Source organism: Papio anubis, chromosome 3, assembly GCF_008728515.1.
Source record: "Papio anubis isolate 15944 chromosome 3, Panubis1.0, whole genome shotgun sequence".
NCBI classification, from domain to species: Eukaryota; Metazoa; Chordata; class Mammalia; order Primates; family Cercopithecidae; genus Papio; species Papio anubis.
This window is the reverse complement of record NC_044978.1, coordinates 19,353,186-19,370,110: the sequence shown is the minus strand read 5'-3', so window position 1 is coordinate 19,370,110 and position 16,925 is coordinate 19,353,186. Positions and strand designations below refer to the sequence as shown.

Sequence of the window (16,925 nt, the reverse complement as noted above, 5' to 3'; positions counted from 1 at the left end):
CTGAAGTGCTGGGATTACAGGTGTGAGCCACCACACCTATATTTGCCCACTGCTTTTCTATTGGAGTAATTATTGGATCATTATTACAATATAAAGCCATGCTGTTTTACCCTGAGAGTTTTGTGGATATTTTCCATTACTTTCTGATTTTGAATGTTACTGTTCAAAAAGCCAAGTCTGAAGCCAAATGTTTTCTTCTTTCTCGTTTAATGTTGATTTGCTTTTACTGCCTGGATGCTTCAACAATTCTAACTTCATCTTTAAAATTTAGTAACCTAATGAGAATATACCTGGTTTGCTTATTCTGCAACAGCTTTCATATTAGAAGATATATTTTAAAAATTTTATTTAGTTTTATTCAAACTTTAAAGAAATACTTTTGTATTCGTTTTTCATATACCTTTTCTTTCCTCTTTTTCAGTGATTGATAGATGTCATTTATCTGTCATTTACATTCACCAATTTCTTTTCATTTGCTTTAAGCTTTTTGTCCCTATTTCTCTGTACATTTATACATGTTTTAAGACATTCCCATGCTGTAATTTCAATTTTTTAACTTGTTTTTTTTCTGTTTCTAATTTATGTATTAGATCTATAATAATATAATTTTTTGTTTCTGATTTTTTTCCCGTTAGCATTTTAGTTTCCCTAATTTGTTTTATCATCTCATCTTTGAGTTCTTTTATTGAATTCATTTTCTTTCAAATTATTTTATAGTGTGAAGTATTTGTGGGAAATAAGTTCTGTTCTTTGGGTTATGTCTTCTTGATGGTGGATTTTTCATATGTTATTCACTAGCTAATTTTTTTTCCAACTGTAGTCTGTTGCCATTGTTTCCATGGCGTGCATTTCATTTGGTTATTGGTTAGCAGAGAGCCTTGTCTGGAAGTTTCTGTTATGACATAGTATGAGTAAATTCTCTTTGCTATAGTTCTTTTGTTTTGGAGAGTTGTTTGATTTGTTAATTTAGGTGCTATATTTTGATGCATTGGTTGTCTGTTCTATCTGCTTTTCTGAAACCTGAGGGTTCAAGGATTAGAGAACTATAACCCTTGTTCTGGACAATTTGGGTTTGGCTTTCTCACTAAAATCCTACAAATGTCTCCTACTAGGGCCTATTTCCATTGATAGCATCTGTTTTCTCCATCTGAAGATGGTAAGTTCCAGTATCTGTTCTTGTCTTTCTGAGGGAGTAAGATCCTCCAGGACCTCTAGTATTGAACATCTTCCTGTGTCTTTCTCCTCAGCTCTCAGTCTCCCTCTCTCTAAGTTGGAGGACATTAGCAGCATTCTTAGAATTTCTTCAACCTACCTTTTTTCTTTAGTAAGGTTTTCGGAGAATGAGGATCTGTTGGGAGTCTTGTTGGATTCCATGGTATTTATTTATCATACATATTGTGAATATTCATAACGCTCGCTATAACATTTTGATGTATTTGATTATGTGGCACCACCCCAAACATGCCAAATGTAATGCAAAGTTTATACATATATTTTAAAATACGAACAAATCTGAATTTCTAGCTTATGTTCCGTTTCCATTGATTGACATTTACAGCACGAAGCTACTTCCCTTCCCTTGTTTGCTTGCTGCTGGTAAATTTGAGGCCATTTACTTTTTCTTTTTTTTTAAAAAAATATTGTAACCCGAAAGAATTGAGCTATGACTTCATATTAAGCTTTATAGTACAAGGCAAAAGACGAATTCAAAATAGGGAATTACATAAAACCAAATGTATTCATTCAATGAAAGTTCATTTTTAACTCTTGCCATTATTTATTGGGAACCTAAATCTATTGTATTTTAACTTAAAAATGTAATTGAGCTCTAGATTCCAATTATCTTTATTTTCTCAGCATTATTATCAAATGAGTCTTAAAATGGAAATTTCAGTGCTTTTTGAATGAATTATTGTATTTTAAAATTTTCATATATTTTACATAAACATCCTTTTGGAATAATATTATTTCATGACTTTTGAAAAAAATATTCCTCCTCAGTGAAATCCCTGCAACTCTTATAGTAAACACATATAGTTAGGCTAGTTTTATCTTTTCCCTGATGGGAAAGTGCACAATTATCTATAAGATATTTCAGCCCGTAACTGTGTTTTATCCTTCTTTGAAGAACACCCCCCTCCCCCCCATACACGTGTGCATGTGCACACCCAAAGCAGTTTTAATATTACTATAATACTATAGCAAAATGTTTGACACTGGGTGCTATAAACTTTAATACATGCAATGCAGTTTGAGAATCTTAACAAATTTCTAACTGGGCTCTTAAAAACCAGACTCTCAATACCTAAATCAGGATTACTAAAATGATTGCTGAAATGAAGTCTATTGAGGAAGAAATATAAAATATAATATAATTATTATATGAGAAGTTTGAAAGAAAGTATTCATTATTTCAATGTTTCTGGACCAAAAAATATACATATCTTAGTAAAAGTAACATGAATACAAAAAAGTCTTCATGTTGCTTAACATATAAACATTTTTCAAGGAAATTAAACATCTGGTAGTTTTTAACAAAATTAAAACTAGAAAATTTGATCCACTGCACGTTCTTTTCAGGAGCACGGACTATTCTCTCATGTTGAATGTGGCAGTTTTCACATACAAGCAGGAGAGAAATTACACCAAGATTTTGGAAAACATGTTATGCAAGGTAAGATACTACTATTTCTAGTGTAGAAAACTAGAAATCATTTTCTATGAAGAAAAAGTAAGACTTCCAGTATTTAAAAAATTGACTAAATTTGGCCATGCATGGTGGTTCACGCCTGTAATCCCAGCACTTTGGGAGGCCGAGGCAGGTGGATCACTTGAGGCCAGGAGTTCAAGACCAGCCTGGGCAACATGGCAAAACCCCGTCTTACTAAAACTACAAAAAATTAGCCAGATGTGGTAGTGTGTGCCTGTACTTCCAGCTACTTGGGAGGGATAAGAACCACTTGAACCCTGGGGGGTGGAGGTTGCAGTGAGCCAAGATCATGCCACTGCACTCCAGCCTGGGTGACAGGGTGAGACTCTGTCTCAAAAAAGCAAACAAAAAAAGACTGCCTTTAATAACTATGGCAATTACTGAAATTTATTAAAATGTTTACTATCATCAAACGTACTACTATTATTAATCATATATATTATTTTGTTAAATTAAATACAGCCATTGTGATAATATCCCAGACAGTAGCAAAATGCTAACTATTCCTTACTTGCTTACATATTCACCTAAATAAGAGCAAATTTACTAGTCTTCTGTTTTACCTATGGGAAAAAACCCATTATTTCCTTAAATGCAGTAAATCATCGATTAAATCAATAAAAGAACTGATAGTCTGTAATCTTAGATCCCAGAATTTTTTCCCTCGATACTCTTAGTTCTACTGGGAACTATCATACAATAATATTTGAATATTATTCAATTATATTACTTATAAAATTATCAGCTTCAAGGTATAGATTTTTATTGATCTGATTTTATTAGCTTAGGTAATAGTCTTCCTTCTTGTTTTTAATCTTTCTTAAGCCAAAGCTATTCGGCTTCCTACTTTTCAAGAGGACATCTGCCCTTTCTTTACTTTCTGCCCCCTTGTGCTAGTATCTGCTCATTGTGAGAGAAACACACAGTCATGCTGTGTTTAAAGTCATGCTCATGGCCGGGCACAGTGACTCATGCCTGTAATCCCAACATTTTGGGAGGCCAAAGCAAGAGGATCCCTTAAGCCCAGGAATTTGAGACCAGCCTGGGCAACATAGTGAGATCCCATCCCTACAAAAAATGTTATAAAAAGGAAAAAAAAAAGAAAAAAGAAAAATAAATAAAGTCATGTGTCACCATGCCTGGCTAATATTTGTATTTTTTAGTAGAGATGGGGTTTCGCTATGTTGCCCAGGCTGGTCTTGAACTCCTAACCTCAAGTGATTTGCCTGACTTGACCTCCCAAAGTGCTGGGATTACAGGCATGAGCCCCATCTCTACTAAAAATACAAAGTTAGCCAGGCATGGTGGCACGTGCCTGTAATCCCAACTACTTGGGAGGCTGAGGCAGGAGAATTGCTTGAAACCAGGAGGTGGAGGTTGCAGTGAGCCAAGATCGTGCCACTGCATTCCAGCCTGGGGGACAGAGCGAGACTGTGTCTGAAAAAACAAAACAAAACAAAACAAAACAAACAAAAACCCCCAAAACCTATTCATTGTTTATTTGAAATTCAAATTTAACTGAGTTTCCTGTATTTTCACTGGCAATCCTACCCCTTCTACCACTTTGGATTATAAGGTCTCTGCATACAGGGTTATGCATGCTACACTGTATCTTTACAGTAAAAAGAGCAGTGATAGGTTCTTAATATGTACTTATAGATTGATGGAAAAGTCTTTGGGATGAAAAGCATCCCATACAATCAGATATTTCTTTTTTTGTGTGTGTGTTGTTTTTAGTAGAAATGGGGTTTCACCATGTTAGCCAGGCTGGTCTCAAACTCTTGACCTCAGGTGATCTGCCCACCTTGGCCTCCCAAAGTGCTGGGATTATAGGCACGAGCCATCGCATCTGGCCTACAATCAGATATTTTTATATAATTTCCCTTAGGACCCTCCAAGCCTAGATTATTTATTAATAATTTATGAGCCTATTTATCATGAGCACTGCCTGGAAGTTTATAAGGAAAGCTGTACTATAAGGGAACACTTACCTTGGCAATTCTATAGAATGACAGCCCAGGAAGACAGTCGCATACAAACCTCTGTGTCTCTGCCTTTGTTCCAGAAGATGAAGCGATAATGGCCCTTCAGAGACAGAGATACTTTTTGCATTACTCTATGGTTTTCTGCTTTCATCTGGGCAAATAATGTAAACTTAATACAACTTTCTTTGTCTTTTCTCCCAGGTTATTGTGACCTCTATGATGGGGATCTGATAAAGAAGAAAAACACCTCACAGTGATGACTGGCATGTGATCACTTAGCCAATGAGATAAGAGGCTGTAGAAATGATGTGATAATGACGTCTCCTGAGTTCCGGGTCCATATTAGCAGTGGATATGAGGTAAACATTGAGTTTTTCTCAAATTTAATTTTTCTCAAGCTTTATTATAGATACAACTCAAATTAGTTAATTCAGGAAGCTTATTTTGTAGAAATTAAAACATTAATAAACAGAAAATTTAGAAATAAAGAACTCGGCTGACACTTTGGCTCTTTGAAACAAGTGGCTTTGCATGCTCTGAAAGATTATAGCCACCCTTTGAGACACTGGAATGGTGTCCATTGCATTTTATCAAGTAACTATAGGTCAGCCTGGGAAATCTGCAGTTTCCTCCACTCCTGTCACTGTGGTTGCTGTGAGATTTTGTGTCATCACTGTGCTGTCTTCCCTCTCCACATGAAGGTGAGCTCTCTGACTTCACCCTAATGTCTGTGATTTCATGCCTGACCTGATTGTTGCTGAGCAATTCCCTTGTTTGGAGAATTCTGTGCTTTGGTTAGAATTTTTAAAGGTTTTTTTCCTGTGGTTAGATTTCTGTTTCCTCCTGTGTCTTATGCACCTTGTTCTCCTACAGAGAAGATTCTTTGAAGTTAGTGGAAGCTCAGTTTAAAGGAAGATCTACTGCTTTGTGTGGTGGATGACCATGGGGGAGTGAGAAGGCAGCCTCTGGCTTTTGTTTTGTGTGTATGTGTGTGTGTGTGTTTGTGTGTGTTTGTGTGTGTGTGATGTACCTGGAAAAATAACATGATTAGCATTAAAGAGTATGTTTGGCACGTTTACAATAAATTGTAAACCAAACGTATTTTGAAGGATTTATACAAATTTCTAATTTAGTAAAATGAATGACTATTGAGTATTTATGTCAATAAAGCAAACACTTGAATACAACAAAGCATGCATTGCACGTTTCTCCCACTGTTTATCTCCATCTGTAACCTCCCTACTCATCAGTATGAGATTTTTTATATGGAACAAGTGTGGTTCTTGCAGGGAAACAATCTTCAGAATAAGGATAAAATATTTAAGAATATGTACTTAAAACCTAGCAAGCTCATTGGAAAATGATCCAGAAAAATGGTATTCAGAGATAAAAATCAGAATGTGTTTAGGAGAAGAGCACTGATGAAGGTTGGTGTATGTGGCATGCAAATAATACATTGATTTAGATGGACTTTTACGATGGGGGAAGCTCATCAGGCCTCATGTAATGAGTTAGTGTTTACCTTTTTCTTTGAAAATTCCATTTTCATTACAATGGGTTTCAGGCATTTGTACTTTGTTATCTCTTCAAATTCATACAATTAAAATGGAACTCATGACTTCTTTTCCTTGGAGGTACTAAAAATTCTGCGCAGTTGAAGGAACTGTGACCTTTCTTAAATGGGCCCATCTTCTAGCTCAAAAAAATAATTCTTAGATGGTGCTTTAACACCTAGTTTTAGTGCAAGACAGATTGTCAGGGTAATAAATTAAAGGCACCTTACTGCAGCTCTGTTGGCCAATGTTCTACCACAGACCCATATTAATATTTTATACCCTTTAATATTATTACATGATGCAGACTTCATTTAAATGGATTTGACGGGTCTCTTGGTTGACTTGACAACCAGAGGGAAAAATTAATGTTCTGCATTTAATCTCAGCTCAAGGTGCTAAATTATTTTGGAGGTCAAAACCGTCATGCGTATCATGCTAAATTATTGAATGTAATAACTATTGGCTAGCTGTCTATTTATGTGTTTTAAAAATTGTTTACTTTAAGCATCTTGAGCTAATTTTAAAGTAAATCCTTCTTTTAGTTTTTTCCATCCTATGTGCCGTTATCATCCTAGCCCTTGCAATTGTGGTAATAGAACTAATGGAAGATGCCAGTTGCCCTTCTTATAAGTGAAATCAACTGACTAAATGTTAGTAAGTCGCTGAGAGCATTCCTGCTTTCGTTGGTTCCATCTTCATATGAAGTTCAAGTATGTTGAGAGAAATAGTCACTTTGTTGTAATGGAAGCTATTATCTTATTTTAAAAAGTCACATAATGTTTTGCCAAAAAGAAATATTGATTCCTAAAAGAATACAGTAAGCCATATTCTAATTATTTTAAGAATAATTGGAACAACATTAAAAAAAGAAATGATGCTGTTGGATTTCTTTTTAAGAAATGATTTAATGGGAGGTATGACAAATGAAATATAAAATGATGTATTTATTATTTACAGTGAAAATAGGTCACATATCCTTGTCCTTTGATGATCTTAAGAGGTGAATCGATGTCAACAGTATTATGAAATATTTAGGCTATATAAGGATACAATTATGAATTCTTGGACATTTGTGTAATGACTTGTAAGAAACTGTGACTTGTGAGTTGGCTCTTTGCCTTTACATATAAGAAAGGTGGTAAGGGGAAGTTTGAAGACACCTGTTGTCCTTTACAGTTTCTGCCTCCTCTGGGTTTTATCTTAACTAGAGCAAGCACTTCCTATGTATGAGGCTTTCTGGGGTTAAGCAGTTTTAACTGCATTACTTAAAGTAACATCAGTCATGGCCAATGGGCTATGAGAAAAAAAGAGCTTCAAATAAGAAGCTGATTTTTCTTCCTGGTAATGAATGGTGATGGGCCAAAAAAACCTCCAGCACTTTCCACGGCAGGGTAACAGCTTCTCTGCATAAGCAGAGTGAGCAATTGGCAAGACTGGCTATTGGTGTACAAGTTGGACCTTATCGAAAGGGCTTGAAGCAGCACTCTTTATGCCATCTTTCCTTCTGTCTTTCCTATCTTGCTTGTAAATTACTCTATTCATCTAAATGAGAGCTTTTGGATAGCTGTTAGTTTGGAAATGGTGGGTCTGTTTAGTGACTCAAGATAGCTTCTTGGTGGCATCTAGTCAAGCAGAGATAGATGCAGGTGGCATCTAACAAGCAAGGAGTAGGTGGTTGAGGACTGCTCAGCCTCTGTCCTCATCAGGCGCTGAGGTAAATCAAATGACTAATAACCAGGTAATAGGCAGGCTGAGGATGCCGAGGGGAGGAAAACAGTTTAACTTCCCACCATGTGCCTGACTTCCTGACAATAAACATCTAGGACCCATGCTGTGATAATGTCATTGGGAGGAGATATGTTTCCTTTTCTTTCTCTTCATCCAGTGACTCAATTAATGCAAGAACAAAGCAAAACAAAATGAAAACAAATCAACTAGTACTTGCTACACTGGGGAAATGGAATAGAGGATTGAATAAGACTTTATTCCCTCCCTTGATGAGTGCATAGGCTACTGCCTTGCTTAGTTTGTTGACCTGGTACATGTGGCTCTCTCAGAGGAATCCTTGGAAAAAGCATCAAAGACAACCAAACTAGGGAAACAAAGGAAGGCTGTGTGGAGCAGAACAATGAGCCACTACAGAGATGGGACTTTATAATATAGGATAGGAAAGATAGAGGAGATACGAGGATGTGTATCTCATCTCAGGACAGAGAGAGGCAACATTCAAGGTGTGGGAGATTTTGAGATGAGGGTTAAAGAAGATGTCAGTGCTTGGTGAATTGGAAGTAGATAAGCCTTTTGCTTGTTTGTTTATCTTTTTGGGTTTATAAGTTTCTGAGACCTTAGTATTTTCATAGATGACATTTTTGAGCTGGATGTTTTGACTTCTTTAAGATCTGTGTTTGTATCTATCTATATAGTTACATAGATACATGTATAAAGATTCTCCTTGCTCTCCATCTCTCTTATTTGAAGCTGGACACACTTTATGCTTAGACAGACTTTTAGAATCATAAGAGCTGGGGTGGGACAAAGAAACAAAGCAGCATTTTGATACAGGGCCCCACTTTGTCACTCAGGCTGAAGTGCAGTGGTGCAATCATAGCTCATTGCAGCCTCCAACTTCCGGGCTCAAGTTATCCTCTTGCCACAGCCTCCCAAGTAGCCAGGACGACAGTTGCATGCCACCATGCCTGGCTAAGTTTTAAATATTTTTGTAGAGACAGGGTCTTGCTATTTACTCAAGCTAGTCTTGAACTCCTGGTCTCAAGCAATCCTCCTGCCTCAGTCTTCCAAGAGAGCTTCCTTTAAATGTTTCGTGCTACTACCCCTTAACATCGGTACTCTCCAGAGGAAGAATAATATTATTAAATTTTAGTGTAAAATAAATAAGTGGAGGAAAACACTTTTAATTCTGTGACTAATAGCATTTCTAAGAAATCACTTTGTAGATTTTTCAAAAGTTCTTCCTTTAAAAATGTGCTCTAAAGAGCAACAGCCTCTCCCTCTGCAACTAGGAAACATGTCACAACAATTTTTGTGCCAAAACTTTATAAAAATAAAAAAGCTTTTTAAAAATAAAGAAATTACTTTGAAAAACTGGTATTATTAAATGATGCTGCCTATAATCCTGCTATCACCCTGAGATGTTTGGACTTCAGTAGATTAAAAAAGTAGAGATGCTAAGCATTTTCTGTTATTTCTAGAAAAGCTCATTAGTAAATTATGGCGTGACAATCTCTGGCTAGAAAAATAGAACAACCCCTGTTGCAAAGGATTCTAAATTCTTTTAGTAGTTGCAGCGTCATAATTGGCATATTAAATAATTGGGGTCCATGAACAGACTTTAGAGTTCTAGCAGGTATCTATGAAGAGAAGTAAAAGATTGAATCTCAAATAGGACAAAAGCTGTCACAATTAGATTAGCCAGGTTTGATAACAGCTGAGTATGAGTGGGAGAAATATCATTTGTTCTTGAACGTTTGCAGTGTATATGCTTTACTTATTGGATATCGAATAACTCGATTAATCGGGTGTACTGAATTTGGTAGAGTGCAATTTGGAAACAGGTTTATTTTTGTGCCTCTACTGCTTTTGTGGATGTCTCACTGTCATTTCTGGGTGACATCTTGTATGAAACCCGTAGCTTTAAATACCTTTATAAATTTTAAAATGTCCAGTCTAGTCTAAATTAAAACTTTGTTTTCTTAAGCTCCTCTACCTGTCTCTCTCACCTAAGCAAAGTAAGATTTAGTCCACCTCCATAAGCTCCTGTTTTTACATCCGTTCTCCTCTGCCGTTTGTCTCTGGCTCCTCCAAGTAGGGTTGAGGAACAGGGATTGAGGAGAGAAAAGATGAGAGAAAATGTGGCAAAGCCCATTTTACTTACCTGGTGCTTTTGTCTGGTGTTTCTAGCTCTCTCTTAATTTTCAAGTGACTTTTCTTATGGCCAGCCTTCTCTCATGGCTGTAATAGTGGGCTTCTGGGGGGATGCAAAAGAAATTTCCACCCTTCTTAGCTTCCTCACTGTATAAGGGAGGGAAAAGATTAGGCTGCTCTAACAAAGAGAAAAAACACACAATAGCTGAAATCATGCATCCTTAATGGTAGTGAAAATTGGTTCTTGGGGAAGGGGGAATGAAAAGCATCTTAGCTATTACAATGATTTGTGGCCTTCTAGCATCCAATGAGGTCAATTTCTTTGTATTTAATCTCTCTTGTTAGAAACATAATCAAATTAAAATAAAAAATCAATAGGATTAACCTTAAGTTTATTTTTTTCTTTTTCATGGAGCAATAATAAAAAAAAATGAACATTTGCTTAAATATGGATTTATTACTCTCTCACTTGATAGTCCAGCTTTCCCTCAAAAAGTCGTTTAGGGACCTGAATTCCTTCCATATTAGTCATCCACCAACCCCCTAAATTCATGTTATCCTGGTTTGCATGACCAAGAAGCTGTCATGGACATGTCTGTTTTTCAGAGAGAGAAGAGGAAAGAGGTGAATCCAGGGCAAGCAACTTCATTTTAGCAAGTGAGGCAGAAGTTGCACCCAGTATTTCTGTTACCATTGCAATGATGATACCTTAGTCATGTGGTTTCTTTTCATGGGAGGAGGCTGGGAAATATAATCTGAAGCTTGACAGTCACATGTCCAGCAAGAAAGGAAAATAATTTTGTGGGGACAACTGGTTGTCTGCCATACTGACCAAGAAAATGCACTCTTTGACCTCTTCTGACTCCTTTTCACTGTTGCTTTTCAGTGATATATCCCACACTGCCCCTTTCTGCTGTGGTCCCTCATCCTGCAGGCAGTTTTCTTGGGCAATATCCTTTGAAGACCATTCTAGCTGATCATGCAAAGTGTCTATATGGCCAAAGGAAGCTCATATAACCTCACTGCATTATATGGCAGAGGGGCACTTTGATCTCATAACTGCATTCTCTTCTCTTTGCTCTGTGCATATGAATAGCTCCAGCTAGCCTGCTATCTTCAGAATTTCCAAATGAGAAGATGGCAAGTGTAAGGAGACATGTTAAGATCTTGTAGAAACTCTGGTTTTCTATTCTGTTAGCAGCAGAGACAGGCCGTAGCATTTCTTTCAGGTAGGGAGAAAGATGCCTGGTGAGATGCAAGGCTCTTCTCTTGCAAACATCCCCAGGCACTTAGAAGAGTTCTTTCTTTTAAAGCTTCCTCACTTGCCTTGGCAGCTGAAAAACAACCCTATACTCTCTCCTACAGGAGTAGTAAGAGAAATGCCACAATGTGTTAAATTTTTTTTTGCTTCAAGGAATTGTTCTTTCTGATCAGTTTCCTTAGCGTTTCAAATGTTTCTTATAAATAAGGGTAGGAGTGGGGTGGATCTATGTAACAAACGCTTTTTTTTTTTTTGGTCTTAGTTCAGGCTGCTATAGCAGAAGACTGAGTGGCTAATAAATAACAGAAATGTATTCTCCCCAATTCTGGAGGCTGCAAAGTCCTAGATAAGGGTATCAGCATGGCCAGATTCTGGTGAGAGTCGTCTTCCAGTTTGCAAATGATCTGTTTTCTTTCTTGTATCCTCACATGGTGCAAAGAGGGCTAGAAAGTTCTCTGGGGTCCCTTAGGGCACCAATCCCATTTATGAGGTCTTCATCCTCGTGACCCAGTTACCTCCCAAAGGCCCCACTTTTTAATAGCATCACATTGAGAGTTAGGATTTGAACATATGCGTTTTGGGGGGACAGAAACATTCAGTCTGTTGCATTTTGGTACTCTGTATCCCATTCCTTTTGTTCATTTTTTTTTTCCCCAAATTCCAGCCATGGCTGTGGTGGACAGAATTAAGTATGCGGATATCATTCCATCTCAAGCATCTACTATAGATCTCTCCATTTCTCTGTCTTAGGACCTTCTGTAAATAGCAAAGTCCCCTTGGCCCCTCGTAGGTTGAGTCCCAAAGTGCAGTGCAGTTAATATTCCAAGCAAACCTTAACCACTGGACAAACCTGTAGACAAATGCCCCAAACTCCTCTCTTCTGGGTATGCCATCCTGCGGGGCATTCTGTGTTCCTCAGAGGTTCCTGCAGAAGGGAGCCCCTGTTGCCCATGGCAGCAGCCTCACTAATGCCCCATGAGTTGGCTTTGCACCTTCCCTGTCTTAATTTTCCTGTTTCTTCACTCTTGTTTTGGGACAGACTGCTACATGAACTAGCTGAATACAAATACTTTCCTCAGACTCTCTTTTCTGGGGGAACCCTAACAAGGGAACTGTTCTGTTATATTTTGGTAAGTCTTATGACTATAGGTTTGGTAGTTCTCTTTAGAACGTAGAGATATTTATTTTCATGAGTTTTGGGTCCTCAGCTAAAACTCTGAGTGAACAGAAAGACTTTCATATTTATCTTTTCTTTCCTATGATAGTATATTATCTTAAATTCATTTAGCTTCATATTAGAAATTAGTGTTTAGTTAAACAAAAGCCTTGTTTTCCATTTAAAAAAGACATTCTTGAATGAATTATGTGCTAATGTCCTTAGATTTAGTTATCTGAGAAAAATATGGCCAATTGGCTAGAGTGCAAAATATCAAGTGGTCTTATTTGGTAGCCTAACTGTAGGCATGGTAAATTGGAATAATTAGCTTATGCATGAATTGGCTTATCACCTATGGGGTAACATCTACATCACAGTATCTTTATGTATTAAATTTGAAGGCATGCGTTTTTCCTGTTGCAATTTTTAATGTTATGTCCTTTGTCTTGATCATGGAAATTGTACTTAGAATATTGTATCTCCACAATGAATATTTGAAGAGAAAACGAAGAGGTTATTAAATGTGTTTGGGAATGTCATAATTATAATCGTAAGCGATATTCATGTTGTTACTATTGTGTCTTTTCCTTTGTAATTATTAGGAAAGCTAGTGGAAAAAAATAAAATGGAAGTATTTGCTTTCTCTGTGCCTTTTTGGAATTAAAAATAATTGGCACTTGACATGAAATAGAATACAGAAACCATGTCTGAAGCACACAGACCTCCCTTCTTCCTCTCAACTCTTTTGTAGAAGGTCAACTTGTATCCTACAATTTACTAAAAAGCTATTATTATTGTGTTGTAGCAGTATCTCTTCAAGAGCTGAGATGATAGCTGGCTTTAATATAGAAAGCCTGATAAAACTGTTATAAATCACTAGTGGTTTGGGAAAGAAGACTAGATTCTGATTACTTATGATTTCTACAGTTTCTCAGAGAAGTGCTTAGGACTTTTGAGTCTCTTTCTGTTAGTATCTCCAGTGACTTAGGTTTGGATTTGATGGAAATTGGTAAGAGCACTTGAAGGTTATTCAGAAAGTTTGCCTCCAACCCTCTTGTAAGAAATAGGTTCACAGTTGACTAGGGAGTAAAGTAAACTTTCTTAGAATATTGTTAAAACAAGCTACTGCATCCCTTGGCTCAATTCTCTCCTACTACACACAAGAAACGGCTTCTAATTTTCACAACTGCACAACCAAAGTTTCTTTTTCCAATGTTGTTTATGACCTAGTTTTAACATTTTGAAGTGTTCTTTCACTCCTTTTCTAGTGTGAAAGATGGTATCCATCCATCACTAATTTGTGCTGCTATTATGCAGCCAAAATGTACTTGGGAATCCTTTTGGGGCCTCCAAAGTAAATTTGAGGCTTGGATTTTATGTTCAGCAAAATCATTCTTGAAAAATAAATGTAGATAGATACACATTTTTAAAAAGAAGGGGAAGACTTTTTAAAAAAATATTTAAACAGCTTTGTTGAGATATAATCACATGTCATCAAATTCACTCATTTGAACTCACACAACTCAGTACACACAAAAAACCCCAAATAATCTCTTTAAATAGTAGGTAAAGAACATACATAGACATTTTGCAAAAGAAAACATACATACGGTCAATAAGCATATGAAAAAATGCTAATCATCAGATAAATGCAAATTAAAACCACAATGAGATCTCTTACACCAGTCAGAATGAATATTATTAAAAAGACAAAAGATAAATAAAGAACAGATGTTGGTGAGGTTGCAGAGAAAATGGAATGCTTTCCTTTGCATCCTCCAACTGGTAGTAATATAAGTTAGAGCTACCTCTATGGAAAACAGTTTGGATATTTATTAAAGAACTAAAAGTACAACTACTATTTGATTCAGTAATCCCATGACTGGACATATACCCAAAGGAAAAGAAATCATTATATAAAAAAGATAACTGCACTTGTATGCTTACAGCAGCACTCTTCACAATACTGAAAACATGAAACCAACCTCTGTCCATCAACAGATGAATGAGTAAAGAAATTATGATATATATGTATATATATCTCACAATACATATTTCACACTATATATACACATACAACAGAATACAATTCAGCCATAAAAAGAATGAAATCATGTCTTTTGCAGCAACATGAATGGAACTGGAGGCCATCATCTTAAGTGAAACAACTCAGAATCAGAAAGCCAAATATGTATTCTCACATAAGTAAGAGCCAAATAATTATATAGACATAACTTGTGGAACAATAATCATAAGGGACCCAGAAGGGTTGGGAGAGTAGAGGTGGGTGAGGGATGGGAAATTACTTAATGAGTATGGCGTACACCATTCGGGTGATGGTAACACTAAAAGCCTAGACTTTGCCACTGTGCAATATATCCACGTAACAAAACTGCACTTTTGCCCCCTAAATTTATACAATTCTTTTTTTTAAAAAAGAAAACATACAATTCAATGCATTTTAAGTATTTTCACGGGTATGTACTATCACCACAGTCAGTTTAGATCATTTTTTATTACTACAAACAGTAGCCTTGTAATTTTTAGAGCGATCCTTCTGTACTCTTACCCTCCCAGCCTCAAGTAACCACCAGTTGAACTTCATTCTCTATATTTTTACCTATTCTGAACATTTCATATAAGTAGATATATGTATTATGTAATTACATATATTATGTATGTATAATACATATATATATTCTGTAATATATATATTATATTATTTTTTGTGACTAGCTTCTTTCTGTAGCATAATATTTTCAAAGCTCACCTAGTTGTAGTATCTATCTGTACTTCATTCTCATTCTATGGCTATATCACAGTTTATCCATTCATCCATGAGAAACATTTGGGTAGTTTCCATCTTTTGGCTATTGTGACTAAGGATGCTATGAAAATTCATGTTGAATTTTTTGCTGGAACACTTGTTTTAATTCTTTTGTGTATATATACCTGGGAGTGAAATTGCTGGATCTTATGCTAATTCCATGTTTAATTTAATGAGGAATCACAAAATTATTTTCCACATTGGCTGTACCATTTTACATTCTCACCAGCAATGTAAAGAAGGGGAAAATTTTAAAAAATACCCCCAATTTGAAGAATTCCAGACCTGAACCCTTCCTGGCTATGACATATCTTCATGAATTAGGAGACTACCCTGGTGCTAGCTTTCATCTACTTTACAGTCAGCCAGAAGTTAATTTGATTTTCTTTTATATTCAAAGGGCTACTTAATCATTGATTTGAATGCTGTTTCAACTAATTAACATTTTAAAATAATGTAGTAAAATAAAAATATCAGAATTGTCTCTATTAAATTGGCGCTGCCACATGGGCTTTTCTCTCTGATGTCTGGTGGTCATTAGCGTAGATGATCTCTAGATACAGGAATTTGCATTTTAGAAAAAAACTCTTGCAGAAAAGAGGACTGCTTGTGTGTAAACCAACATTTCTCAACTTGCTGTTTTCTAAGGAATCATTTTGTTACAGGGCATCTTACAGTCTGAGGTCAAAAATGTAAGAAACAATATGTTGGTCACTTTTTATTTTACCTCCTTGACAGCTTCCTCATAAGCATCTACTGAAACTGTCTCCTTTTCGTCATACTGCCATCAGTACCTTAGTTCAGACCTTCACGGAGTTATGCCTAAAATATTGCAACTGTCTGCCAAATGACTAATGCATTTTTTAGGCCTGATCTCACATTTTCTTGAGCCACCTTTGTGCTCCAACTATTGTGGCCTCTAATTGTAAGCATCTGTCGCACCTCAGTTGTATTACATACCTACCCTAGATCCTCTCTGCCACTGCTCTTTGGGATTCTGTGAGAACATATTCACCTATTCTGATGAATGTACAAACCTTGAAGTATGAGACCATTAACACTCTGTCTGTAACCATTGACCAATCTACATTAATGTTAACGTAAATATTAAACTCGTCTTGATTTGAGTGGATTGTTCTAAAGCACAATTTACATAGTTCCTCAGAAGGTTCCTATTGTATCCTTGCTCAATTTATTTGTTGGTCTTTGCAAAAACCAAACAGATGTGACATACGACAATGACTGACTGTAACTGTAACCTGTTAGTAGCCCTAAGCCCAAGTGTTGTGCTCATTGTAGAATCTTTACTGTAACAAATCATTATAGACTATAGTATTTGGCAGTGCATCTGATGAAGACATTTTTCTCAGTCTTTATAATTAAGAGAGTCAAAAGCATCTTGTGACTGGGTGTAGTGGCTCACACCTGTAATCCCAGCACTTGGGGAGACTGAGGTGGGTGGACCACCTGAGGTCAGGAGTTCGAGATCAGCCAAAACCCTGTCTCTACTAAAAATACAAAAATTAGCCACGTGTGGTGGCAGGCGCC

General features: G+C 36.4%; 1 long non-coding RNA gene across 6 annotated transcripts in view; it reads left to right on the top strand.

The window, feature by feature from the left end:
• The window catches only part of LOC101025015, a 96,561-nt gene that overhangs the window by 23,790 nt on the left and 55,846 nt on the right, over positions 1-16,925 (top strand). For 5 of the 6 annotated variants that reach the window (XR_004182611.1, XR_004182609.1, XR_004182607.1 and 2 more), the window contains 2 exons: positions 2,581-2,674; positions 4,897-5,054. This is a non-coding gene — a long non-coding RNA (uncharacterized LOC101025015). Of the gene's footprint in view, positions 1-2,580; positions 2,675-4,896; positions 5,055-5,290; positions 5,397-16,925 lie in introns of all 6 variants that reach the window. The other variant, XR_004182612.1, reaches the window with a different exon arrangement.